Source organism: Rhinolophus ferrumequinum, chromosome 12 (genome assembly GCF_004115265.2).
Source record: "Rhinolophus ferrumequinum isolate MPI-CBG mRhiFer1 chromosome 12, mRhiFer1_v1.p, whole genome shotgun sequence".
NCBI classification, from domain to species: Eukaryota; Metazoa; Chordata; class Mammalia; order Chiroptera; family Rhinolophidae; genus Rhinolophus; species Rhinolophus ferrumequinum.
In genome coordinates this window covers 59,144,388-59,171,411 of record NC_046295.1, presented here as the reverse complement: position 1 = coordinate 59,171,411, position 27,024 = coordinate 59,144,388, and positions in this window count along the sequence as shown.

The following is a 27,024-nucleotide window of genomic DNA, read 5'->3' as shown; positions in this document are numbered from 1 at the left end:
TTTCCTCCGAGCAGAAGCAATGCCTAGCTTACTAGGTTATACTGTAAGTGTGTTTCTGCTACTGGCTAGCTACCCCTTGTATTGTTCCTACTAAAATTATTTGACTAAAGGGGAGCCCTAGGCCTTCAGAAAAATGACAGGGAGTTTCCACGCCAGAGCCTCTAAGTTGGAATAGAAATAAATGGATCGTTTCCCCAGTCTATTTCAAGCCAGGCAACCTGGAACTGAGATTTTTCTTTCCTCTTTCTAATGATAGTTTGCTTAAGAGACTCATGATAAAAGAGTAACTAGCTGATTCTCCACTGCTTATCTCAGAGCTTTAGCTCCTTAGCTAGGGTGGAGAGTGGTGATGGCAAACAGAAGAGTGTCATCGTTCATCTGCAGTAATCATTCTTAATTCCCCCTTAGTGTTTGTTGTTTGCAGCTCCTCTTCCTGGGACCAAATTATTCTCCGTCAAGGACTGTTAGGTTACAAGGAATAGGAACACTCCAATTAGCTCATGTAAAATGGTATGTTTATTATATGGTACAATACCCCATGTCTTGGACGGTGAGGCAATGTTACAGATGTCTATAGAGAGGAAATGAAGACTAGGTGGGCCTTAGAGGGTCTGGAAAGGGGAAAGAGAGAGTAAGAGATAAAGCTGTTCCTCCTCGGAGATGGTCTCTCTTTTTTGGTCTCTCTTTTCTGCCCCTGTCCCCTCTGGCCTCCTCATTGCAGAGCTTGTGCTTCTCCTTATTCATGGTGTCTTCGATCCTACATTTTCAGCTTAGTTCAGTGTCTCACAATGGGGAGAAGTAGTTACCCCAAAGGAAATTGGAAAGGAAGGGAAAATAAATTCTGGGCAGCCAAAATAATGAAGCATTTCCATGATAATGACCAATCTAGTTGAGCTAACTCAAGTTGGCTGAATGGTTGGCAATGTCTGAAGGGAAAGGCACCATGCCACTGAACCCTGGTGCTGGGCCCCATCCCTGGAACTGGAAGACATCCAGTAAATGTTTGCTGCGTGGATGAATGAAGGAATGACAGGAGATGAGGGCAGGATCCATGTCTGTTTTATTTTGATTCATCTTTGTAACACTCATATAGTGCCGATATACAGTTTTTCGTTTTCTTTGTATATGGTAGGTGCTCGCTAAGTATTAATAGAATAACTCACTTCCCTTGTTCTGAGTATTTTACTTTTTAACATGGCAGAATCACTGTATAGTACCGTAGTCTGTACAAGTTGGTTTTTCATGAATATTGGTCTTCAGGATACTGCGATATATAACAGTTTACATGGGTCTATGTGCATTCCAAGAATGGTGTATTGTGTAGTTTTTACTAAAGTAACACTCACAAAATAAATAAAAGGCTTAAAAATATTGGTAGAGAAATTGTGAGTTGAAGATAATATCTATAATGGAAGCACAGGAAACAATGAAAAAATGGCCAAGTAAACACTTCTGCTCCTGTTGTGAGTTATTTATCAGCCATTTTAAGAGATAAAACGCCCAGGGGTACAAGGATGGTTCAACATCCACAAATCCATCGGTGTGATACATCACATAAACAAAATAAAGGACAAAAATCATATGATTATATCAATTGATGCAGAAAAAGTATTTGACAAGATACAGCATCCATTTATGATTAAAACACTTAATAAAATAGGTATAGAAGGAAAATACCTTAACATACTAAAGGCCATATATGACAAACACTCAGCCTATCTCATAATTAATGGTGAAAAACTGAAGCCCTTTGCTCTACGTTCAGGAACATGACAGGGCTGTCCTCTATCACCTCTGCTTTACAACATAGTGTTGGAAGTCCTCTCCAGAGCAATCAGGCAAGAGAAAGAAATAAAAGGCATCCAAATTGGGAATGAAGAAGTTAAATTGTCACTCTTTGCAGATTACATGATGCTATATATAGAAAACCCTAAAGTCTCCACCAAAAAGCTATTAGAAACAATCAAAGAATACAGTAAAGTTGCCGGCTACAAAATCAACGTACAAAAGTCCATTGCATTCCTATATACTAACAATGAAATCTCAGAAAAAGAAATAAAAAAGAACAATTCCTTTTACAATTGCAGCAAAAAGAATAAAATACCTAGGAATAAACTTAACCAAGGATGTGAAAGGCCTATATGCTGAAAACTATAAGACATTTTTAAAAGAAATTGAAGAAGACACAAAGAAATGGAAAAATGTTCCGTGCTCATGGATTGGAAGAATCAACATAGTTAAAATGGCCATATTACCCAAAACAATATACAGACTTAATGCAATCCCCATCAAAATCCCGATGGCATTTTTTAAAGAAATAGAACAAAAAATCATCAGATTTGTTTGGAACCACCAAAGACCCCTGAATAGCCAAAGCAATCTTAAGAAAAAAGAACAATACTGGAGGTATCACACTCCCTGACTTTAGCTTGTACTACAGGGCTACAATAATCAAAACAGCATGGTATTGGCAGAAAAACAGACATGTAGACCAATGGAATAGAATGGAGAACTCAGAAATAAAACCAGATAAATATGGACAGATAATTTTTGACAAAAGAAGTGAAAACATACAATGGAGAAAAGATAGCGTCTTCAATAAATGGTGCTGGGAGAATTGGAAAGCCACGTGCAAAAGAATGAAACTGGACTGCTATCTGTCACCATGTACCAAAATTAATTCAAAATGGATCAAAGACTTAAGCATAAGACCTGACACAATAAACTGCATAGAAGAAAACATAGGTACTAAACTTATGGACCTTGGGTTCAAAGAGCATTTAATGAATTTGACTCCAAAGGCAAGGGAAGTAAAAGCTAAAATAAACGAATAGGACTATATCAAACTTAAAAGCTTCTGCACAGCAAAAGAAACCATCGACAAAATAAAGAGGCAACCAACTGAATGGGAGAAAATTTTTGCAAACAGTGCCTCCGATAAGGGGCTAATATCCAAAATATACAAGGAACTCATAAACTCAACAACAAAAAAACAAACAACCCAATTAAAAAATGGGCGGAGGACCTGAAGAGACATTCCAGGCATATGCAAAAATGCTCAACATCACTAATCATCAGAGAAATGCAAATAAAAACCACAATGAGATATCACTTCACCCCAGTTAGAATGGCTATCATCAACAAAACAAATAGTAACAAGTGTTGGAGAGGCTGTGGAGAAAAAGGAACCCTCATACACTGTTGGTGGGAATGCAGATTGGTGCAGCCGCTATGGAAGGCAGTCTGGAGGTTCCTCAAAAAATTACGAATAGAATTACCATATGACCCAGCAATATCTCTCCTGGGTATCTACCCAAAAAATCTGAAAACATTTGCCCATAAAGACATGTGTGCTCCAATGTTCATTGCAGCTTTGTTTACGGTGGCCAAGACATGGAAACAACCAAAATGTCCTTCAATAGATGAATGGATAAAGAAGTTGTGGTATATATACACAATGGAATACTATTCCGCGGTAAGAAAAGATGAAATAGGACCATTTGTGACAACATGGATGGATCTTGAGAGTATAATGCTAAGTGAAATAAGTCAGACAGAAAAAGCAGAGAACCATATGATTTCACAGATATGTGGTATATAAACCAAAAACAACAAAAGAACAAGACATACAAATGAGAAACAAAAACTCATAGACACAGACAATAGTTTAGTGGTTACCAGAGGGTAAGGGGGGAGGAGGGTGGGAGTTGAGGGTGAGGGGATCAAATATATGGTGATGGAAGGAGAACTGACTCTGGGTGGTGAACACACAATGGGATGTATAGATGATGTAATACAGAATTGTACCCCTGAAATCTATGTAACTTTACTAACAATTGTCACCCCAATAAACTTTAATTAAAAAAAAAGAAAGAAAGAAAAAAAAGAGATAAAATGATGATCTAGTACAATTCAACAAGAAGTAGTCCAAAAAATTAGAAATTTTTTACAGGGCCTCTTTGAACTATGGATTTAAATCTAATATAGTTAACAATAGGCATTGACCCAAAGTGTACTTTGTGCTCGATTTTTATCCATGAACCTATCATGATTATCATGACATTTAGAAACAAAGTATCCAAAGTATGAAGGTCAGATTTTTTTACAGTGTTATTTTAGTCAGGCTATGCTCAAATTCACTTAATATAATTTCACTAACTACTGTTTTTCCTAATAATAGAAGTTAAAAAGCTATATATCCTGTTAAGGAAGCACTTTTACTTCCGCCATGGTAAAAATCATCTGAAACAATAAGCAAAAATGTGTTCCTTCATCAGCAATATCATTGGAAGATGCATAGAAAGCATTGCTAAAGATCTGAAGAAACAGGCATTAGGATCGATTTGACAGTGTGGAAGATTTCTGATATGGCCAGATCAAAGTACAGGTGTTTCTAACTTGTCTCAGTTTACTATATTTGCTAGATTCTGTTTCAGTACTGAAATAGATAAAACACTCTTCTCTCTCTCTCTCTGTCTTCTGAGGAAAAGATATTCTGGAAAGAATTTATTAATTATAAATACATTAATGACTTCTTTAATAAAAGAAGGGGTAAGGCTGGAGGGAAAGAACCACAAGAGAAATCGAATCACTGCATCGTTCATAGGCAGATACTGCAGCAAAGAATTCAAAGCCCTGTGTTTAAAATTCCGGGAATATAGGTGCAGTGAGTCTTGTGAAACAGAACCTTTAATATTAAAAATTTTATAATGATCGATAGCAGGGCTTGGCAAGTTTATTCTGTAAAGAGGAAGAGAGTGTTTTAGGCTTTGCAGGCCACATAGTCTCTGTCACAACTATTCAACCCTACCATGGTAGTGTAAAAGCAGCCACAGACAATATGTAAATGAATGAGTGTGACTGTGTTCCAATAAATTTTATTTTTAAAAACAGGGGTGGGTTGGTTCTGATTCGAGGGCTGTAGTTTGCTGACACCTGCTTTATAATGAGCGAGGAATAGTCATGAATGTAGAGGTTCACTGTTTATCTTGTGTCAGAGTATTTAACAAGATTGTTGAAGTTAGAAACAAATCTCCAATTTATCAACCTTTTATGTGATAACAAGTGGTTGTCAGTAATGTGCAATCTAGCAGATGAATTAAAAGAAAAATAAGCACACAATACATACGTTAGCTTGTTTCTTCAAGGTAAAAATGACATTTAATAATGAGAAACAAACTGCTTTTGAAAAGAAATCCAGAGGGCATTTTTGAAAATGGCTCTTGGGGAATGTTTCTATTGTTCTATTGTTTAGTTGTAGAAATTATATATGTTTGTCACCTGCATATGTCATAAACTTGGAAACAGAATTTTCCAATCTGTTTAATGATCTCCCAAAGTGTTTTAGTGGGTTTTGAATCTATTTTTAAAAAATATAAATATGCAATCCCTTCTCATTTGTTTGCAGGAATAATTTTTTTGGCATCAAGAATGATGGAAATTCATTTGCCAAACTTAAAAACCTCTGTATAACTAACTGGTGGCTATGATTGCAAAATGAGTACTATGATTTAGTAAGTGCAGTCAGTGAGAGATTTCTTCCATTTCGTTCTGTTTGGAACTTCCATGTGAAGTTCTTTTTCCAGCTCTGACAACACTTACAATTAAGTGTTGATATAAACCGAACTTACACACGGACCTTCACAGTGCTGGGACTCAAAACGTGAAACCAAGATGCGGAAAATAATAGAGCATATTCAAACACATTAATCCTTTTCTCGATTTTTAAATGTTTATCTTGTGGAAGTTTTAACATGTAAAGCAGCACGTGTATATTATATAAATAAATAAAGACACATGTATTGGAGTATGTCTGCTAAACCTTTTTTTTTTAAAAAAAAGAAATTCCCAGTGAGAGGTGATCCACAAAGTCCAGGTAGCGTTGTGTTGGCAGGGGGTCGGTGTGGCAGAGCAAACACTTGTAGACTTTGGCACCACACAGATCAGCTCTGATTCATAATAGGAACTCCTATTTCATAAGTTACCCACAGGATTAGGCATCGTGTCTGACGTGTTGCAGAAGGCACGTGATTTTGTGGTTGCATGGCTGCATCTCCTTTTATGTCTCCCCAGCACATTCCCCAAATACTTTGGGGGCAGGCTGAGTCTTCCGCTTATATGAGCACCTTGGCCCTCAGTTTCTTTTCAACCCTAAAAGTGCTGGTTGAGCCCTAGTTTCTTAGGCTCTAAAAATCATTCAAGGAGATTTCTGTGGCATCCACCAAACAAAAGGAAAATAACCCATAAAATCACCATTTAATATATGATAGTTAATTCTCAAGTTGTGGGAATACTGGTGGATTGGGATGGAATAGCAGGTTCAGAAAAACAAAATTATAGTCAACTCTCCATTATTTAGACATGATTAACTATAATTGTAATGTTGGCTGGACTTGGGACAGGTTCTTTTTCCCGGTGGGGCTGGGCTTGCCAGAGTAAATCCATTCTTCTAGGGAAGCCGAGGAGGAAGCTGGTCCCCTCTCATCCTGCATGTTGGAGTAGAGGCTGCTAATCGGAACTCATTATTTGCTTCCTAATTAGTAACCCTGCAGGTTGGGGAGGTCTGCCACTCTCAGAACACTCTGCTGCACTTTGACCACCATTGATCTACCTTGAATAATAAGCCTGTAAACTGAAGATTACCATTTTACAGATAAGAATACAGAGGCTCAGAGAGATTAAGTAACATGCCCACTGACAGAAAGCTGGTGTCAGAGTTGGGATTAGAGCCCAGGTCTGGCTGATACCAAAGCCCCTATGTCTTTTTCTACTACTATCCTACCATTTAACTTGTGGGTTTTGGTCCTTCTGCAACAGAGATATTTTTGGATGGAGGCTCTTCCTCCTTGACTCTCAAAACATATCATGTTGGTAGATGCCAGTTCCGCTTATTCCAAATCATACCCTGTGCCTCTCCTTTTCTGTGACTTTGCTGAGAGTCATAGGGGACTTTGAAAATCACTCATTTCAATGCTCTCAGTTTGCGATGAACAAAATTTACACCCAGAAAGATAAAGTAACTTACCCAAGGTCCCCATGGTAATTAGCTATGGCTATAAACCTGCTCTGTTCAAACTTCTGAACTCTTCACATTTTGAGAAAATAGATCCCAGGGTATAAATGTGTGTGATTTGGCTTAAGTTTTCGAACATTCATAATTGAGCAACGGAGTTATAATTTTCTTAAACATTAGGCCAAATTATAGTTTTTCCATCAAACTTGTTTGAAACTTTGAGCCTCCTTGGGGTGGCACTTATAGTCTACTAACCCTGGGTTTGTTCTTATTCTTGTTTACCTTGACCTGAAAAGATGAGCCACGTGATTCCCAAAGAGCTTGGAAACGTTTCTCATGTTTTCAATAAAACAGCATGTAGAGCTGGAACTCTTCTATTTTAGAATTTTTTTTTTCTGGTCACAAGGCAGTGAATAACCATCATTAAAATATTTCCTATTTCTATCTGAGATTGAATTTCTAAAAAAAACCCCTCTGATTTGGCTTTTTTTTTTTTCAAGCTTGCACCTGAGCCTGTAGAATTACACAAGGCCTCTACCTTGCCCTTTCTTCTTCTTATAAATAATGAGTGAATTTACTAAATAGCAGCTAAAAGCGGAAGACTTATTTTTTGTTATTCATTTATTCAAACAATAAGAAATATACTGAGCACTTACCATGGGCCAGGCCGGGGGCTCGTCCTTGTCCTTGAAAGGCCTTCGTGATCTGGTAGAGGAGACATCGCCATAAAGCTACGTGGTATTTGAAATGACACATAATGAACATTGTCATAGAAGTGTGTGGCACTGGGGAGCTTCAATTGGCCCAGAGCAGGTAGGGGAGACCCTGGGAGAAGTGACATTTGGTCTGGACATGAAAGGACGAGGAGGAGTTTATTAGGTGGAGAAGAAGGGAAGGTTATTCCAGAAGAAAGAGTGACACAAAGATAAAGAGTAGTGGATTCCCATTGCGGGGTACAATCTTGGCGTCTGATAATGTAAATGTGAAAGACTGCTATTCCAACGTATCAGTCCGTGAACACTGACTTCAAGCTTTTAAAATCCATTTTAAAAAATTAAATTTTAAAGTAAGTTGTAATTATTGTTTGGCATTGCTGGCTACCATTGCGCTTCACTGTGTTACGTGCTTTAAATATTTAATCGTCACAACAATTCTATGATGTAGCTACTGAGGAGGAAATTGAGCCTCAGGGAGCTTAAATGCTTTGCCAAAGTCGCTTAGCTGGAAAGAGGCCCAGCAAGATTTTTACTCTTCAAATATACTGTACTCACTAAAGTTTTTATTTTTAACCAAAATAATGTGTCTCTACTCTAAAGTACAAAACAGCTATTTAAGAATGGTTTATTAGATGAACTTTAAAGTATTATATAAGAGAACTTAAAAAGAGCTCATCTAATCCAAGGACTTAAGGTATAGATCAAGAACTAGTCATCCAGAGAGACTAGGTGACATGCTATGACATGGCCAATTAGACACTTCCTTGGACATTGCTCTGCTCCTTTGACACTGGATGTCAATAATGTACCTGGAAGATATAAAGATGAATGAGAAAGTGCCTGCAGAAAAGTCCAGTAACTTTCCCAAAGCTCATAAGGAGTAGGGCCAACATAGAACCCAAGTGATCTGGCTTCATCCAGATTCCATGCTCTTAACTTTGCTCTTGGTGGAAATGGAAGTGAGATGGACAGCCTCACTTTAATTCTGCCATTATTTGCACAGAGACACGCTAAAGAGGTTTCTTAAATAGTTAGTGCCTCAGTGTCCCCATCTGTAGTCACATTTGCCTAACATATCATCATTTATAAAGTACATTAATAAACTTGACTGTGACGGCACTTTACAACAACCCCAGGAGGTACAGGCAGGGCAGGTTTTGTTATGCTTATTTTACAGATGAGGAACAAGGCTCTGTGAGGCTGAAGGAATTGTTCAACGTTATGAAGCTCTATGCAGAGATTAGGCTGGAACCTATAAAAAAATAATTACTGTCCCTAAGATGCTTATATAGACTGAAGCAAAGTCACGTCCACAAATGGAAAGCAAAATATGATATGTTCTCTAACAGGTATAGGGCAGGATGATTAAAGCTTCAGAGAAGTAAATCATGTTCTGTTGGATTTCTGTTAGAGAGTGATATGAGTTAGGTTATAAATATAGGAAAGACATGGACAGGCATTTCAGGGGGAGCATGAATAGAGACCTAGTGGTACACTTCTGTTTCATTCTCAGCTCCTGACAGCTGACTCAATCATCAGTGTATTTAAAGGCTCAGACTGTCCAAGCCAGTCTGAACAAGACGCAGGTAGCTTGGCTTCCCCTATTTCAGACCTGAAAGCTTCTATGATGTTCCCTGGGCTCCCACAATACTCATGAAGCCATGGTCCTGTAGCTTTGGTTTTTCCTGTCCTGGTTATTTGACCACCCATTAGGCTGCCTGATCCCTCATATAACACCTGTGACCTGGCTGTTCCATGAATACACAATGGATGATGTTTCCTGCTCTCACCATTGGATGCCATTCATTGCCCTCAGTTGACCCTATGCAGTTAATTACATAGGCAGCTCTGAGCTCTAGCCCATCTTCCCATCCTGTCCTCTTCTCAGAATGCTTTAAGCACCTGATCTCATCTGTCTGAGAGCCTGACAAGGAGAAGGGATTTCCGAATGGCCAGAGTACTGGACATACTTTCTGAACCTCAACGCTTTCTGAGAGTAGGACTATGTCTTATCCCTTTCTGAGTCCCCTAAGCTAATCAACCCAATGTGAGTAATATAAATACTCATTGTGCTTGAATAAATGAAAAGAATAGTAGGACATAATGCTAGAAGAGTAGGTTAAGGGTGAAGAAGAAATATTTAAGATGGTCGTAAAAATGAGAGAACTTCTTCACAACTGGGGTTAATAGTTTCACTATTGGAAAGGAAGGAAATTAATAAAGGAAATTACTAATAACCCTTGATAAGAGGTTTAATTTGTTATTTTTTTGACCCCTGACATTATAGACTAAGAAACGAAGACCCAAATGTACTAATTTGTTTAAAATTGTATAGTTAGTCAGTGGTAGAGTAGAGCCAAGATTTTGACTGAGACTGTTCGATTCTACTAGTTTTTGTTCCCATCAGCCAGAGTAGAAAACACCATAATTTGGGGGCTTCAAATAGAATAGTGAGAATGGTTTGCCTCAGTAATGGAGAAAAATTAGCCCTAGGGTAAACATTGCGTTGGTCCAGATCAACAAATACTAGAAGTAAACTCCAAAAGGATCAAAATGTTTCCAAGTAATTTAACAACACCCAGAACAAAGCTCAAGCATATTTATAGGACTGCAAAAATATCCATTATTCAACAAAGTAAAACTCACAATGTCTGGCATCCAGTCAGAACATACCAAACATGCAAAGAAGCAGGAAATATTACCCATAACGAAGAGAAAACTCCACCAATAAAAACTGACCCAGAAATGACACAGATGATAGGATTAGTAGACAAGGATATTGAAACAGGTATTATAACTGTATTCCATATGTTAAAGAAGGTGGAGTAAAACTTCATGGTATTCAGTAGGGATATTGAAGATACAAAAATATGCAAGTGTAGCTTCTAGAGATGAAAACTATAATAATAGTTGAGATGAAAAATGCACTGGATGGAATTAACAACAGATTAGACACTACATAAGACTTGATTAGTGAGTTTGAAGACCGAGGAAAAGAAAAACATTCAACATTAAATAAATATTCAGAGAAAAATAAGCTGCAAAATGAACAAAGCAAGCATCAGTGAGCTGTGGGACAACTTCATTTATTTATTTTTGTTAGGGATTTACGTTTTTTTAGAGAAGTTTTAGGTTCACAGTAAAATTGAGGTGAAGTTACAGAGACTTCTCATACACTGCTTGACTCTGCACATTCAAAGCTTGCCCCCTTATCAACATCCCTCACCAGAGTGGTGCATTTGTTACAATTGATGAACCTACATTGACACATCATAATCACCAAAAGTGCACTACAGTTCTCTTTTAGTGTACATTTGATAGGTTTGGACAAATGTGTAACGACAGGTATCCATTGTTATGGATGTGCTCCAACCTATTCATTCCTCCTGCTCAGCCCAATCCCTGGCAACCACTCATTATCTTACTGTCTCAATATTTTTGTATTATGTCAATGTCATATAGTTGGAATTATATAGTATGTAGACTTTTCAGCTAGGCTTCTTTCACTCAGTAGTAGTAGCATTTAAGTTTCCTGCACAGAATAGCTTGGCAGCTCATTTTATTTTAACACTGAATAATATTCCATTGTCTGGATGTAGCAGAGTTTATTTTCTTCTTTCTCAATATGTACACCTTCTATTTCCTTTTCTTGTCTTATTTCATTAGCTAGAACTTCCGGTATATGCTGGAAAGGAGTGTGAGAGAAGTGGGAAAGCTTCAAGTTTCTTGTCATTAAATATGATGTTAGCTGTAGGGTTTTTTGTAGATAATTCTTTATGAAATTGAGGAAGTTCCTCCCTATTTGTAGTTTACTGAGAATTTTTTTTTTTTTATCATGAATGGGTGCTGGATTTTGTCAAATACTTTTTCTGCATTTATCAGTAAGATTATCTGATTTTTTTATTAGCCTGTTGATGGATTACATTAATTGATTTTCAAATGTTGAACCAGCTTTGCATACCTAGAATAAATCTCACCTGGCCATGGTGTGTAATTCTTTTTATACATTGATAGATTCAATTTATCAATATTTTGTTGAGGATTTTTACATCTGTGTTCATGAGAGATATTGGTTTGTAGTTTTCTTTTCTTGTAGTATCTTTGTCTGGTTTTGGTATTAGGGTAAACCTGGCCTCCTAGAATGAGTTAGGAAGAATTCCCACTCTATTCTTTGAAAGAGATTGTAGAATATTGGTATAATTTCTTTCTTAAATGTTTTGTAGAATTCATCAGTGAACCTATATGGGCCTTGTGCTTTATGTTTTGGAAAGTTATTAATTACTGATTCAATTTCTTTAAGATATAGGCCTATTCAGATTGTCTATTTCTTCCTGTGTGAGTTTAGGCAAATTGTGTCTTTCAAGGAATTTGTCCATTTTATCTAGGTTGTCAAATTTGTGCAATTAGAGTTGTTGATAGTATTCCCTTATTATCCTTTTAATGTCCATAAGTTTTGCTACTTATTGATGTCACCTCTTTTATTTCAGGTATTACTGTTTCCTCCTGAAAATAAGACCTAGCCGGAAAATCAGCTCTAATGTGTCTTTTGGAAAAAAAATTAATATAAGACCCTGTATTATATCATATTACATTATATTATATATTATATGACAGGGTCTTATATTATAGTAAAATAAGACTGGGTCTTATATTAATTTTTGCTCCAAAAGACGCATTAGAGCTGATTGTCTGGCTAGGTATTATTTTCAGGGAAACATGGTAGCAAATTGTGTACTCTCTGTTTTTCTTAATTAGCCTGTCCTAGAGGCTTATTGATTTTCTTGATCCTTTCAAAGAACCAGCTTTTGGCTGCATTGATTTTCTCTACTGATTTCCTGTTTTCAGTTTCATTGATTTCTTCTTTATTTCTCCTTATTTCTTTTGCTTACTTTGGATTTAATTTGATCTTCTTTTTCCCCTTTCCTAAGGTGGAAACTTAGATTACTGATTTTAGATCATTCTTCTTTTGTAATATATGCATTCAATACTATACATTTCTCTGTAAGCACTGCTTTCACTGCATCCCACAAATTTTAATGTTATATTTTTATTTTTATTTACTTTAAAATATTTAAAAATTTCTCTTGAGATTTCTTTTTTGAAATACGTGAGTTATTTAATATCCATATTTTGGGATTTTCTGATTATTGTTCTGTTATTAATTTCTAGTTTAAGTCCATTGTGATGTAAGAGAAGATATTGTATGATTTCCATTCTTTTAAAATTGTTAAGGTGTGTCTTATGTCCTAGAATGTGTTTTGTTTTGGTGAATATTTCATGTGAGCTTGAGGAAAAATGTATATTCTGCTATTGTTAGATGAAGTAGTCTATAAGTGTCAATTATATCTAGTGCAGTGATGGCGTTATTGAGTTCAACTATGTTACTGATTCTCTGCTCCTGGATCTGTCCATTTCTGAGAGGGGTGTGAAATCTTCAACTGTGAGGGTAGATTCATTTACTTCTCTTTGCAATTCTCAAATCGGTTAGTTTTTGGCTCATGTAATTTGATTCCAATAAACTGGATAACCTAGAAGTAAAATATATGACAATAACAGCAAAAAATCTATGAGGGAATACATGCATATATGTTGTTTTAAGAGTATAATGTGTGAAATGTTGGATCACTTGAAGGTAGATTGTGATAAATTAAAGATGTACACTATAGACCCTAGATAACCAATAAAATAGCGTAGTAAAGTTGTAGCTAATAAGCCAATAAAAGAGATACATGGGAATCATTAAAAAAAAAAATCAATGAATCCAAATGAATGTAGAAAGGGGGGGAAAGTAAACAAAGAACCAAAGAGGAAATTTGAAAAAAAAAAATAGCAAGATGGTAGATTTAAACCATATCAGATCAATAATCACATTAAATGTAAATAGTCTAAACACTGAGCTAAATGTCCAAGACTGGCAGATTTGATAAAAGGAAATCCCAACTATGTGCTGTCTAAAAGAAACCCATTTTAAATATGAAGATATAAATATGTTAAAAGTAAGAGCATGGAAAAAGATATGCCATTTTAACACTACTAAAAGAGAGAAGCTGAGTGGCTAAATTAATAGCAAACAAAGTAGATTTCAGAGCAAATAATATTACCAGGGATAAAGAGGGTCTTTAATAATAATAGAGGAGATATTTCATCAAGAGGACGCAGCAATCCTAAAAGTCAATGCATGTATTAACAAAGCTGCTCTGGGTATCCTTGGGTACCTTAACGCTAGGAGGTGTCCTCAAGGGTTCCCATCCTGAGATGTCGGAAGTCCCTGATCTAGAAAAGTGGGGAGCATAGTTGTCTCCAACCTACATTTTCAGCTCTCCCAGAATGCTAGTTTTGTCTTGATTAAAATACTTCAGTAGTATCCCACTACCTTTAGGATAAAGACAAAATTTCTTAACCTGGTTTACAAGGCCTTTCATGTTCTCCCATTAATAAGCAAACGTGAGGAATGTACTAAATATTTGTTGAATAAGTAAACATATGAAAGTATCCAAATAGAGAAGAGAAGCAGAGACTGGCTTTTGCTTGCCTGTCCAATTCATCTCTCACCTTGTCCATCTGCCTCACGTGCTATATTCCAGCCATACTCAAACCTTCCCATTTTTAAAAATCTCTGTACTTTCTTGACTTTGTCCTCACACATGCCACTTTCTCATCCTGCAACATTCTTTCTTCCCCACCTTAAACACACACACACCAAACAAACAAAAAAAAGCAAAAAAACCCTAAATAATTTCCTCATATTCTTCAGGACTCAGCTTAAAAGACATTTCCTGGAGGAAGCTTTTCCCACCCCTTTAGAATTGGTGATCCTCCTACGAGCTTCTGTCATTTCCTATATTTCCCATTTATAACAATTATAATTTTATATTATAGTTACTGTCTTTGCTGATAGATTGAAGCACAGGGACTCAATATATTGTTTTTTTAGTTAATGAATAAATTAATAAAGCTTCTAAACAGGCAATGGAAACAAGGCTGCCCCACTCCTTTGGACAAGATGTTGCAGTTGGGCAAAGAGAAAGAAGGAGGATCCCAGCTTGGCGTCACTGGGGAGAGGTAGTTATGTGTGTAGTAGCATCAGACGATTCCTCTCTAATGACTCAGCCCCTTCAGGGATGTGAGAAGAGGGGCTGTCACACTTCAAAGGGCTACCGGCCTTTAAGGTAACTAATATGACATCCCTTCAATGTCCGGCTGTCCAAGGGTTGGCTGAAAGAGCTGGGCTCCCTGTCTCCCAACTCTGTAATAACCTTTGAGGGTCTGAGAGCAGAGAGCATCTGTGATGGTGGTGGCACACTGAACAAACTCCAGCAGTTTTGCAATGGCATTGAGCGGGAAAGCATCAATGGCCACTGAAGTGGATCTATGCAGAATAAATGGTTTCTAATAAAGTAACAAGCAAAGGAAACTTGTAGGAACTAAATTTTTTACGTTCATTGCTTTTTGTTTTTTTAATTGAAAGACATTCCATTGGAAAGAACTTCCAGAAGATTGAGAGAGAATTTTTTTGATAAAAGGGGTTAAGAAGGTAATTATGTCTTGGAGTATCAGGTTTGCTGAACTGGGTGTCACTCTTGTACCACTTTGCAGGAGGAGGCACTTCCCTGACGCTGGCATTTCTCTTTGACCCTCTGGTCTTGCCTCCTTGCTCTGTCCTTCTTCACGACCACAGGAATTCCACTAGTGGTCTGCTTTTCCTTGATCCTGTTCTTTGAAGTTTACATAGCTAAGCCCTTCTCCATGGCCTCTGTTCCAGAACTATAACCTCATTTCGAGCAAAATGTATATTCCTGAAAAGTTATGGGTAAAGCAAAGAATTTTTGAAAAGCAATCAGAAAACCCTATCTTTTTTCTTTTTGCCCCCGACCCTCAGGTTTAAGCCCTTGTTTCTCAGTCTAGTTGTAAGGCACAGCTCCCTGGCTCATGCTGGTATTATAAGCCTTTGCGCTCCACCCAGCTGAGGCAGTTGGTCACTGGTCGCCGGTCGTCGATTGTCCACTCACAGCAGCCAGACATGAGAAAAGCAGAAATGCTAAAAATATAATTTCCAGCATTACCCCTTTAACACAGGATAGATTCCCACTTGAAGATCTTAAATAGGTTGCAGGTTTTCATCGTGCTTTCCTTAACATCCTGTCTCTGGACCCCACTATAGCCCTGTGAAATGGAGGTTCTTCTAAAGATTATGAATAGAATTACCATATGACCCTGCAATCCCTCTCCTGGGTATATAACCCCAAAGTCTGAAAACATTTATCTGTAAATATATTTGTACCCCTATATTCATTGTCACATTATGCACGGTGGCTAAGACGTGCAAATAATTGAAATGTCCTTTGACAGATGATTGGATAAAGAAGATGTGGTACATATATACGATAGAATATGACCCAACCATCAGGAAAGATGAAAGACTGCTCTATGAGACAACATGGATGGATCTTGAGATTATCATGCTAAGTGCAATAAGTCAGACATAAAACGTTGAGAACCGTATGACTTCACTCATATGTGGGATATAAAACTGAAAGCAACAAAGGAACAAGACAAACAAACAAGCAAAAACTCATAGACACAGACAACAGTTTAGTGGTTCCCAGAGGGTAAGGGGGGAGGAGAGGAGGTAGAGCAGGTAAAGGGTGCACAGTGTATGGTGACAGAGGGAGATTGGACTTTGGGTGAACACAAAATTGATTATGTCTTATGGAATTGTACTCTTGAAACTTACATAGTTTTATTGACCAATGTCACCCCAATAATTTAATAAAAGAAAACAAGTGAACTGAGACTCAGAAGGATAAAGACAAGCCTATGACTTTGACGTGTTACAAGAAAAGTTTCTGTGATTTGTTTTTCTTACATTGTAGAAGCAATATGATTTAAGTGAATTTATTTCTTGTGAATTTATTTCTTTATTGACTTGGGGGATCTGCTGTCTGCAGGTACACAAAGGTTATTGGCAGGGTTTTGTTGTCATATTTCTTTCTGAATTTGTTGGAAGAAACGGTTCTGTTCACACCATTAAAGACAATGTGATATAGTGCCAAGCACATTGAACTTGAATCTAGAAACCTGAAATCAAATCTGAGCCCTTACTGTGATTTTGGGCAAGTTACTTAAAGATGAGAAGGAGTAGAAGAAAAATGTCATTTATTGTGCACTTGCTATGTGCCCAGCATGTGAATTATTTATCATCCCACTTAATTCTCTTCTGTGAGATGGGTATTATTATTTTCATTTTACTTTAATTGTAAGTAATTCAGGGTCATGTCAAAAACATTTTTTAAAACAGAACAGAAGTGACAATTAGGTGTCCCTTTTTACCCCAAACCTATTATAACAGCAATAATTAGTTTTTTGGATAGCCTTCCAGAAATGTTCTGTGCTTAAAGCTTCCAGAGAGGGTATCAGGGAAAGAGAAATGATAGAAGGTTTAAAATTTCTAGAAAGGTGGGTGGACAAACTGTATAAGGAACCTAGGGGCCTTGGGGAGGGAAAGGATTCAGAACCCTTCTTATCTAAGAGCCAAAATTATGGAACGCTGTTGTGTTGCATCTGCTTGGCAGGGAGAGACATTGAGACTCCTAGGATAAAATCTTCATCAGGAGAGAAGGAGTTGGCTTGTAGTTAATGATAAGTCCAGGTCTATGGATGAGATATCTTCCATTTGCCCTTTTCCACCCTTATCTCAGCCCCAGAATGCTGACCTATATAGACTAATAAAATACATCAATGGACTTTGTTGCCTTGTAGCTTCTGCTTGATTTTGGCCAATGAAAAACTCCAGCAGGAAATGAGGAGGAAAGGATGGGAAGGAGGTCTTAAATAACTATTTTTCAGTTCATTCCCTGAAGAGTTTCTTAGGGCTGGCTGCTTCTCTAGATCGGAGAACACAGTTCCTCTCAAGGCAGCCTTCAGTGCATGACTTTATTCAGGTTCCATTCACTGCTCCTTCCTTTCATCCCTATGCATATGGATGTAGTAACATTCCACAGGGGTTACTAGTCTGGGGTTACTCAACTATTCCTTATGGGTCCTCTACACCCACTTGTCAAAAGTTTATTTTTGTGACCCCAATTTTTTCTCATTTGAAAGCCCCATGAATTTCCTGTTGTGACCCTGCTTGATACAGTCAGATTGCCAGTCAATTCCAGAACCTGTTCTAACCCAGCCATCCTGGTGACGGGCTTATGTCCAGGGGAAGCAGCTGGAGGAATGGTTTGCAGGATTTATAACATTGGAAGCCCAAGGCAATTTTGTCATGGGGCAGCCTTGTCCAAGCATAATGCACAGAGAAGAGTCATTCTCCTTTGCCTTTCAAGGAACAGTGTTTTCTAGGCAGGGATTTCCACCAGCGATGAAAGAAGCAACGGGAAGCAGAAGTTTGGTCTTAGCCACGTGGTGTCAGATGTGCCAGGCAGCAGTAGTCTGTACAATCCTGTGCTTGTTATCTATCGCTGCGTATCAAATCTCCTCTAAACACAGTAGCTTAAAATGATAGCCATTGTATTACCTCATTGTTCTGGGCTCCATAGGAAAGTTCTCACTTGTGATCTGTTATTATGCAGTAGCAGTCAGTTGGTGGTTGAAGCGAAGTCATCTGAAGGCTTGAGGGAGTTGAATGTCCGAAGGGCTGCTCTTTCTGCCTGGCAAGTTGGTGCTGACTATTGAATCGGAGCATATCTGGAGCTGTCTACCAGGGACTTGATTTTCTTCCGCAGGGCATATTCACACAGGTAGATTGGACTTCCTCACAGTATGGTTGTTTCAGAGTAGTTGGAATTTTAACATGAAGGTTGGCTTCTCCCAGAATGTGTTTTCCAAGGGAGTCAGATGGAAACTGCATCATTGCTTATAACAGCCTTGGAAGACATGCAGCATCACTTTGGCCACGTCTATTGGTCACACGTTAGCTTCAGGCCTGCCCACATATAAGGGAAGAACGTGAATATGCAGAGTGCTGACCACTGGGCAGACATCTCTGGGGAATAACTACCAAAAGCTGCAAGATTGGACTTCCTCACAGTATGGTTGTTTCAGAGTAGTTGGAATTTTAACATGAAGGTTGGCTTCTCCCAGAATGTGTTTTCCAAGGGAGTCAGATGGAAACTGCATCATTGCTTATAACAGCCTTGGAAGACATGCAGCATCACTTTGGCCACGTCTATTGGTCACACGTTAGCTTCAGGCCTGCCCACATATAAGGGAAGAACGTGAATATGCAGAGTGCTGACCACTGGGCAGACATCTCTGGGGAATAACTACCATAAGCTGCAGGGGTAGTTATTCTGGTACCAGTGGCGGCAGCAGCAAGGATTGGAGGCATCTCTTTGGAATGCTGAGCTTCCTGTTGTAGACAAGACCACCATCTTGAGAACAAACAGAAGTGGCTCTTCATTTCTTTCACCCATCTGCAGGCTGGGGGCCCTTTAGAAAATCAGGAAAGGTACTAGACTGGGAATATGGCCATCTGGGGGCTTAAGTGTTCTACTTTGGGGCATATGGCAATAGGGAGGCAAAAACACCCCCATTTCATATAAATGAAGAAACTGAAGCTCGGAGAGATTAAATAAGTGGTGGTGTCAAGATTCAAATCTTGGTCTGGCTGCTGCCATCAACTCTTTAACACGAAGCCAGGGGTTCTATACTCAAAATGTCTCCCGGGGCCAGGCAGGTTCAATAAAAGCATCATGCTAGAGTTAGACACCTGGCAAAAAGTGGCTTATATTGCAGCCAAGCTGAACACCTGCCTAAAGAAACTGCCTTTTAACATACTTCTGGACAAAACCGAACTAACCAGTCAAACAAAACTCAGCCCAAGGGCAGTAGTGTAGGTGGTGTAAGCAGCGCCTGTGGACAGTTGAGATGTTCGTACCTTTTCTTTTTATGGATGGAGCTAGAATTTGCAGACTGGTGATTTTTGTCACCTTCTTGAGGCATGGCACATGAAGATTCAAGTACTCTGCGTGAAGCCGTTCCCCACAGTCCTGGCCAATTTACTACTTGTGGACTAAATTCTACTACTCTGTCCCCAGTATGTTATTTCATGTAATCTTCATGTGTGGGGCAAGTAGTATTATCTCCATTTTACCGATAAGGAACTGATTGCAGAGAGGTTACACAATGTACGTGAGGTCATGCAGTGTGCGAGCCAGAATTCAAAGCCAGGTCTACATGATCCAAAGTCACTGATTTTCTTTTTTCTCTTCCAATGCTGTCTTCATTGCTTAACCTCTTTTCTCTATTTGCGAAATAAGAGTAATAATACCAGCTTAGCCTACCTGGAAGGGTGATTGTGAAAACTGAACAAAAATGGATCTTAAAATGTGTGTCAAAGACTCTGGTCATTTGTAAAGTGCTAAACACAAGCATGTGATTGTGTTACTTTAATTTGTTTAACAAAAATGTATTGAGAATTTACTATGGGTCAGGCACTCACCCTGGAGTACTGCCATAAGCAATCCCGATGGAAAACTCAGCATGTATGGAGGTTACACTCTAGTAAAGCATCCAGACACTAAACTAAATGAATATGTAAAATGTATGACATTTTAGAAAGTGATAAATACCAAAGAGAAAAATCAAGCAAGCAAGGAGGTTGGGAGGGGTTAGGAGTAGGTGCACTCATAAATAAGGTAGTCGTGGAAGGTCCCTCTACCAGGAGAAGCCCCATGTCCTCTTGGGCAGGAGGTGGCAAGATACAGCCTACTAGTCAAATCTGCTGGTGGCCTGTCTTCATAAGGCACACAAGCTAAGAATTTTTTTTTTTAAGATTGTAAATTGAGACGACTATGTGACATAGATCTCATGTAGCCTGAAAAGGTTAAAATATTTACTTTCTGGCCCTTTACAGAAAAAATTTGGCTGACTGTTTATTCCATTGCCTGTGGCAATCAGCTTTGCACAGGTGTAAGCTGACAGCATCTGGCCTCAGTTGCCGTGAGTAACCCGTGCTTTCTGCTGCCTCTGCCTCCCCATTCCCCATGGGAATCTGCCTGGCACTCACACATGAGCGGCCTGAAGGTGTAAAGTCTTCAACACCCTGTGCGGCAACCCTTGTCAATGGGGAATGGGAGCGGATGGATCAATGCCCCATGGCCCATTCCTCTCTTGGGAAACTTTTCTCCTTTGTGTCACATTCTGTATTCCTCCTCAGAAGGTTCTGGTAGAATTAAGCTCTGGCTACTCAAAGTGATGACCAACTCAATAACACTTTGGCTTTTCCTTTCTCTGTTGCATTCCCTCCAGTTCCTCACTCTTGCTCCCTGACAGCTCTTGGTCTGCTTTGCAGCAGGGAAACCTAGACTAACATAGTTGGTACTAGGCGTGGCCCTAGAAAGCTGGCTCTCAGGCTGGGACTCTGGAACTGAACTTTGGTTTATCTTCTGTGTGAAATGAGGAACCACTGACACATTCTGAGCAGGGACGTAACCTGACCTGAGAAATATTGTGAAGGATCACTCTAGCTGTTGTGTAGAAAATGGATACTAGGGAAGATGTTGGCCCTGGCAGTGATGGTAGCAGGGAAGGTAGTGAGGAATGATTGCATTCTGGATATAACTTGAATCCACTGGATTTCCTGCTAGATTGGATGTGAATTATTAGAGAAAGAGAGGCATGAGGAGAACTACGCGTACATGTTTGGCCCAAGCAACCGGAAAGGATGAGTTGCTATTAATTGGAATAGGAAATACAATGGGAATAACAGGTTTAGAGAATCAGTGTGACAAGCCATTATTTTAAAAATGTATTCGTTTCTTCAATTTGTCAAATATTAAACGAGTAGCTACCCTACACTAGACATTGTGCTTGGCTCTGGGAATTAAATGGTGAATAAGGAAAATATAGCTCAGTCTTCCTAGGCAGTCAAAGTCTAGTGAACTTGGTGTTTATAATTCAGTGTGATAAATGCTATAGTGATTAGAGGAAGGGCCAGAGTGAAGAAAGAGGGTGTGAATGAAGGGAGGAGAGAAGGAGGAAGAAGAGAAAGTTGAAGTTCCTTGATATTAAGCTTCTACTATATACCTGGCTCTGTATGAACAGCTTTATCACATTTAGTTTTATTTCATCTTCTCTGTACTTCTGGGAGGTAGGGATGGGAAGGAGTAATGGAGAGGTGTAACGGATTAAGGTGACATTGGCTCATATTTTGGAAGAAGTACGTCTTGATTCTATAATATGAAGAAAATAGCTAGGCTTGTGTCGAACATCTAGTGCAAATCCCAGTGATGTAGGTGAGGGGAGGTCTTTGAAGTCTTGTTTCCTCTCCCGAAATTTAAACCCAAATCTTAGGCTGTCACCACTCTGACCACAGGGAGTCAGAGGAATGAGTGCAAGCTGGTTGTTCCTCCATCCACATGGGAGAGGGACCTGCTCCTCTGGCTACTCTTACCCCAGTCACCATCCACAATTCAGATTAGTGTTAGGTCCTCTTGAGAGAGGACAGAGGGAGGTGGGCAGATGAATGGGTTATTTCTTCTTCCCCCAAAGGGAGGGTCACCTCCCTTTTATACATGAGACGTTTAGTAATGGTCCAAACGCAGCTCAGCAGCAGAGCCCATGTCCAATCCAGGTCTGTCTGACTTTTTCAGCTCTGCAGAACCAATGTCTGTGGCCTTTGAAGAGAACCTATAGCCGAACGGAGAAAAAATGTCTGTGGCAGCTTAGTGGCTGCTTTTAAAGGCCTGGAGGGCACAGGAGTTCTCAGAGGAGCAGACAATGCCAGGACAAATGAAATTTATGGGCCATGTGGCTGAACATGCCATGAAAATATTTGACTTGACAGATTTCAGCTCTTTCTCGGAAGAGCTTAGGTCAAGAAAACAAACTGAGATTGGCTAATTGTTACCCAGATTTCTGACCCTGCTGAAATGTCTCCCATGTGATTCATCCTGGGTTTCAACCTGCCATGCTTCTGATTATTTCTTTTAATAATTTTTAAAATACGAAAATGGCTTATTTTTTCTGATTACAAAAGCAATGTCTGCCCATAACAAATCATAAAATATGAAAATTTATAGCAAAAATTTAAAAAATTATCCATAATCTCACAACTCAGAGATATTACAGTGAATTTACTGGTACACATCCTTCCAGATTTCTAAACTATATCTGTGTTTGCAAATGTGACATGATGTTCTTTTTTCCTCTTCCTAGTATATTACAAGCTTTGAGTAACTGAGGATGGTCTCAGGCAATGCAACTCCAGGAAGAGAATGAATCAGATCCACCATGAGAACTTCTTTTCCCTTCGTCTCTTCCTATAGGGTCTGGAGTAGCCTCATGGGGCAACCTGAGAGTCTAGAATGAAGATTCTGAGCCTGTTGGGAAGTGGGAGAACGATTAAATAGAGAAGAGGTGCCAATTCTGGAATCTCCAGGCCTGTGGACTCTGGTTCACAATACAGGACTTCGAACCCACACTAAAATTTTGATCATTCTCTGGTCTCCGTGTGTGCTCTCAGTGCAGTAAAGCATGAGTAAGCAAACTTTTTCTCTAAAGAGCCAGGTAGTAACTATTTCAGGCTTTCTGGACAGTGCCATCTCTGTTGCAACTACTCAACTCTGCTATTGTAGTGCAAACACAACCATAGATAATATGTAACTGATGGTTAAGACTGTGTTCTGATAAAACTTTATTTACAAAAACACATGGGAGGCGGAATTTGGCTGGAGGGCCATGGTTTGCTGATCCTAATAGTAGTTAAGGAAGAGCATTTGGGGAGAAACTATAACACATTTCTCCATTACCAAAGGCTGAACAACTAGGCCTATACACACATACACACACTCACTCACTCACACATTTGAGATGATACTATGGGTTCAATTTTTTAAATTCTCATAAAATATGGAATGAACTTTACCATTTGAACCACGTTTAATTGTTTAGTGGCATTGATTACATTCACATTGTTGTGCAACCATCACCACTCTCCATCTGCAGAACTTTTATCATCTCACAAAATTGAGACTCTGGACCCATTAAAGAACAATTGCTCCCTAGCCTCTGGCAAACACCATTTTACCTTCTGTCTATGATTTGGACTACTCTAGTTACCTTATAGGAGTAGAATTATACATTATTAGTCCTTTTGTGAATGGCTTATTTCACTTAGCATAATGTTTTCAAAGTTTATCCATGTTGCAGCATGTGTCAGATTATGGATTCAATTTTATAATATTTTGAAACTTTACAGTATTTCCCCCATATCTTTAAAAACCTTTGGTAAAGACCATTTTTACATACCATTGAGTTAGACAGACTGAAGGGGATAATTAGAGACAAGAACAACCTTCTCTCCTTGGGTGGAGAGCTACATCCCCCCCTTAAACATAGCTGATTGGATTGGAGACCAATGACGGGCAAAGATTATCCAACCAGGTATAGGCTGTCCAATAGAGATGATTCCTATAGAATCGATCCAAAATTAGCCAATAAAGTCCACTTGGAAAAGTATAATTGCAGGGCAAACAAAATGAAAGCACTTCACATTATGACCCACAGTGACAGGGAAGCTCCCAATTAACTCGATCACAATAAATAATCTGAATTTTGTTTTTTCCTTTTACCCTGATGAACTCAGCAGGCGGAACCAGTATATCTCTCAGTGGATGATTCATATTTATAAACATTCCCCTTTGCTGGACATTTAGGTTATTCCCAATGTTTTGATATTATAAAACAATGCTTCAGGAAGCATATTTGTATGTAATCCTTTTCTGCATATCTGATCCCTTCCTTAGGACAGCTAAATGACGGTATTTTCAGCAGTAAATTTATTGTGACTGTGGATTGTTTGATGCCTCGGTCCCCTCAAGAAGCTTGAAGATTCAAGATGACTTCCCTGCTAAAAACACTGACTGGTTTCAAAGAGACCTAGCAAAAGCTGGATAAGACATGAAGCTTCCAGTTCTACAGGTTTCTTCTCAGGGCAGGCCTCAAGCTTGAAGGTGGAGGCCAGAAAATCAGGCAGGACAGAAGGGCAAGACTGAGCAGGGAGAAGGGCCCTGGACAAAATCCCAGGCTGGTGAACTGAACCAGTTCATTGTGGAAAGCACTGAGGGTGAGGAACAAGTGGGGAAGTCCTCTGGTGTGTGTTATGTAAGCCATAGGGTCTTACCTTAGCTTAATGGATTCTTCGTCTGTTGGATCTGCAGGAACCTTGAAGAAAGAAAGTAATCTCACGGTAGTGTCACATACTGTGATACTGGCTGTTGTAGAATTATTCAACCATATCCAGTTCTCTCCACTTCCTAGGCATATAGAAGGGGGATGCTTTCTTGTCCCTTGCAGGTTGTCAGGGCCATATGACTGGTTCTAGCCAATAGACCACAAAGAGAAGTGTCATTTCCAGTATGAGATGGTGAAAAACTTGACCCTTTAGCCTTCTATCCACTCTCTTAGTATCCCAAAGACCATGTGTTGTGATGGTGACATTACAAGATAGAACCTGCTTCATTCTGGATCCTTGAGTGACTGTATGAAGTGCTGCTTTCCACTAATGTATGCTGGACACGTATTGTGATGAGAAATAAATTTTCTTATTTTAAGTTGCTAAGTTCTTAGCACTGTTGCCTATCCCATCTTAACTAATACAAGGTCAAGTGGCAGATTGGAATTTAACTCTAAGTCTCTCTAACTTCATAGCCTGCAATATTATTCCTCAATCATGTAGATTAGTGGGATCTTGGGAGCCTCGTAGTTTTGAAGCTAGGACATCAGATTTTGGATCTGGGGGTATTCCTAAACTCATAGGATTGAGGAAGGGGAACACATACTAGTAATTACTCCTGTTCCTGTCACAAGTAGGAAATGATTTGGGAGGTTGACCCCACAGGCAGAGATAACAGTAGACTGAGTGTTAGGTCACTGAGTAAGGCAAAGAGAAGAAAAATGACAGGGGGATGAGAGTTGGTGATCTTATCACTGAAAATCAAGTCATCTCATCTCCAGAATGACAATGAACATTCATTTAATTTTTTTTCTCAAACTTCCGTCCTGGCTGGTAGTATACTGGTAGTATGTGGGCAGGCAAAGCATCAGGAAGTCATGGGTATTTTGATGTCAAAGAGTTATTCATCTGATGCAGAATAGAGTGACAGCTCACTGAGAATTAGCACTCTGTTGGATTGAGTCACCTTGTCTGTGTGTCTTGCAGACTCAGCATCTAATCATTCCTCTCTGGCCTAGGTTTCAAGTGGGTCCTGGGTGATAGGTCTCTGTACTTTCCACAGTCTCTGGGGGATTTCTCATCTCTGCCTGGATTCCTCAGACCAAATGAATTGACAGAAGAGGGAAGACTATTGTTGAGTAGTTCCCCACATTTTTTATTACATATGAGAGCTTCAGATCAAAACTAGACCTCAAAGAGAATCACAGTGGAATTTCAACATTTCCCCAAAGGGAAAGAAGAAACACACACAAAAAATCACTTTCTTGAAAGCTCCATTTCTGTGGTATAAATACCCTATGGCTGATGTCAAAGGAAAATGTACTATCAGTGAACATGGACTTGGGAAGAGAGCTGTGCAGTAGCACACTGTGATAGAGTATTTTTTATACAGGTATCATTGATGTAAATAACCTCATGAGCATAGATGGTAGTAACATATAGCAAAACAATTAGGAAATGATGAGTTCTGAATATTATCATTACTTTTAATATATTTCACTTAAGTGTAAGTTTTTATAATTTTTAATAATGTTGACCAACCGTGTTTCACAACCAGTTTGCGCAAGTTCAGAGCACATAACAACTGGCTCTTGTGAGCAGCCCCATGGCAGCCCCAGCACAGCACTGCCCCTGGTCTTTGCCAGCACATGCCTGCTCCTTGACGAACCAGCTCAGGCCATGAATACTTGGGTATCAAATGTAATCACAGCTCCTTTGCTTCCTTGTCACCTTGTTGTTCACATCTCCCCATGGCTGCCCTTCTGTGCCTTCTGCCACATAGCTTCTCTACCTTTTGTGATAAGTAGGGTTTTGTGAAGTCTGAGGAAAGTGCCACCTGCATTGGGCACACGCATTTATGCTTCAGTGGAATTTGGGGTCTCACATCCTCTTATTCTTCAAGTCATGGTGTTCATGCTCCCTTTACTGTGTGCCACCTCGGTGCTCTGCACTGTCAGATTTCAGCTGTTCAGTGAGCATTTGTCATGTGTGTACTGTGTGCTAACTCTCCTCCTGCTTGTGCTATGGGTGCCAGGGCCTGTGCTCTTATACCCATTCTCTCACTCGGTCCTTACTGAGTGAGGGCCTCAGTATTTCAATATTGCAGATGAGGGAAC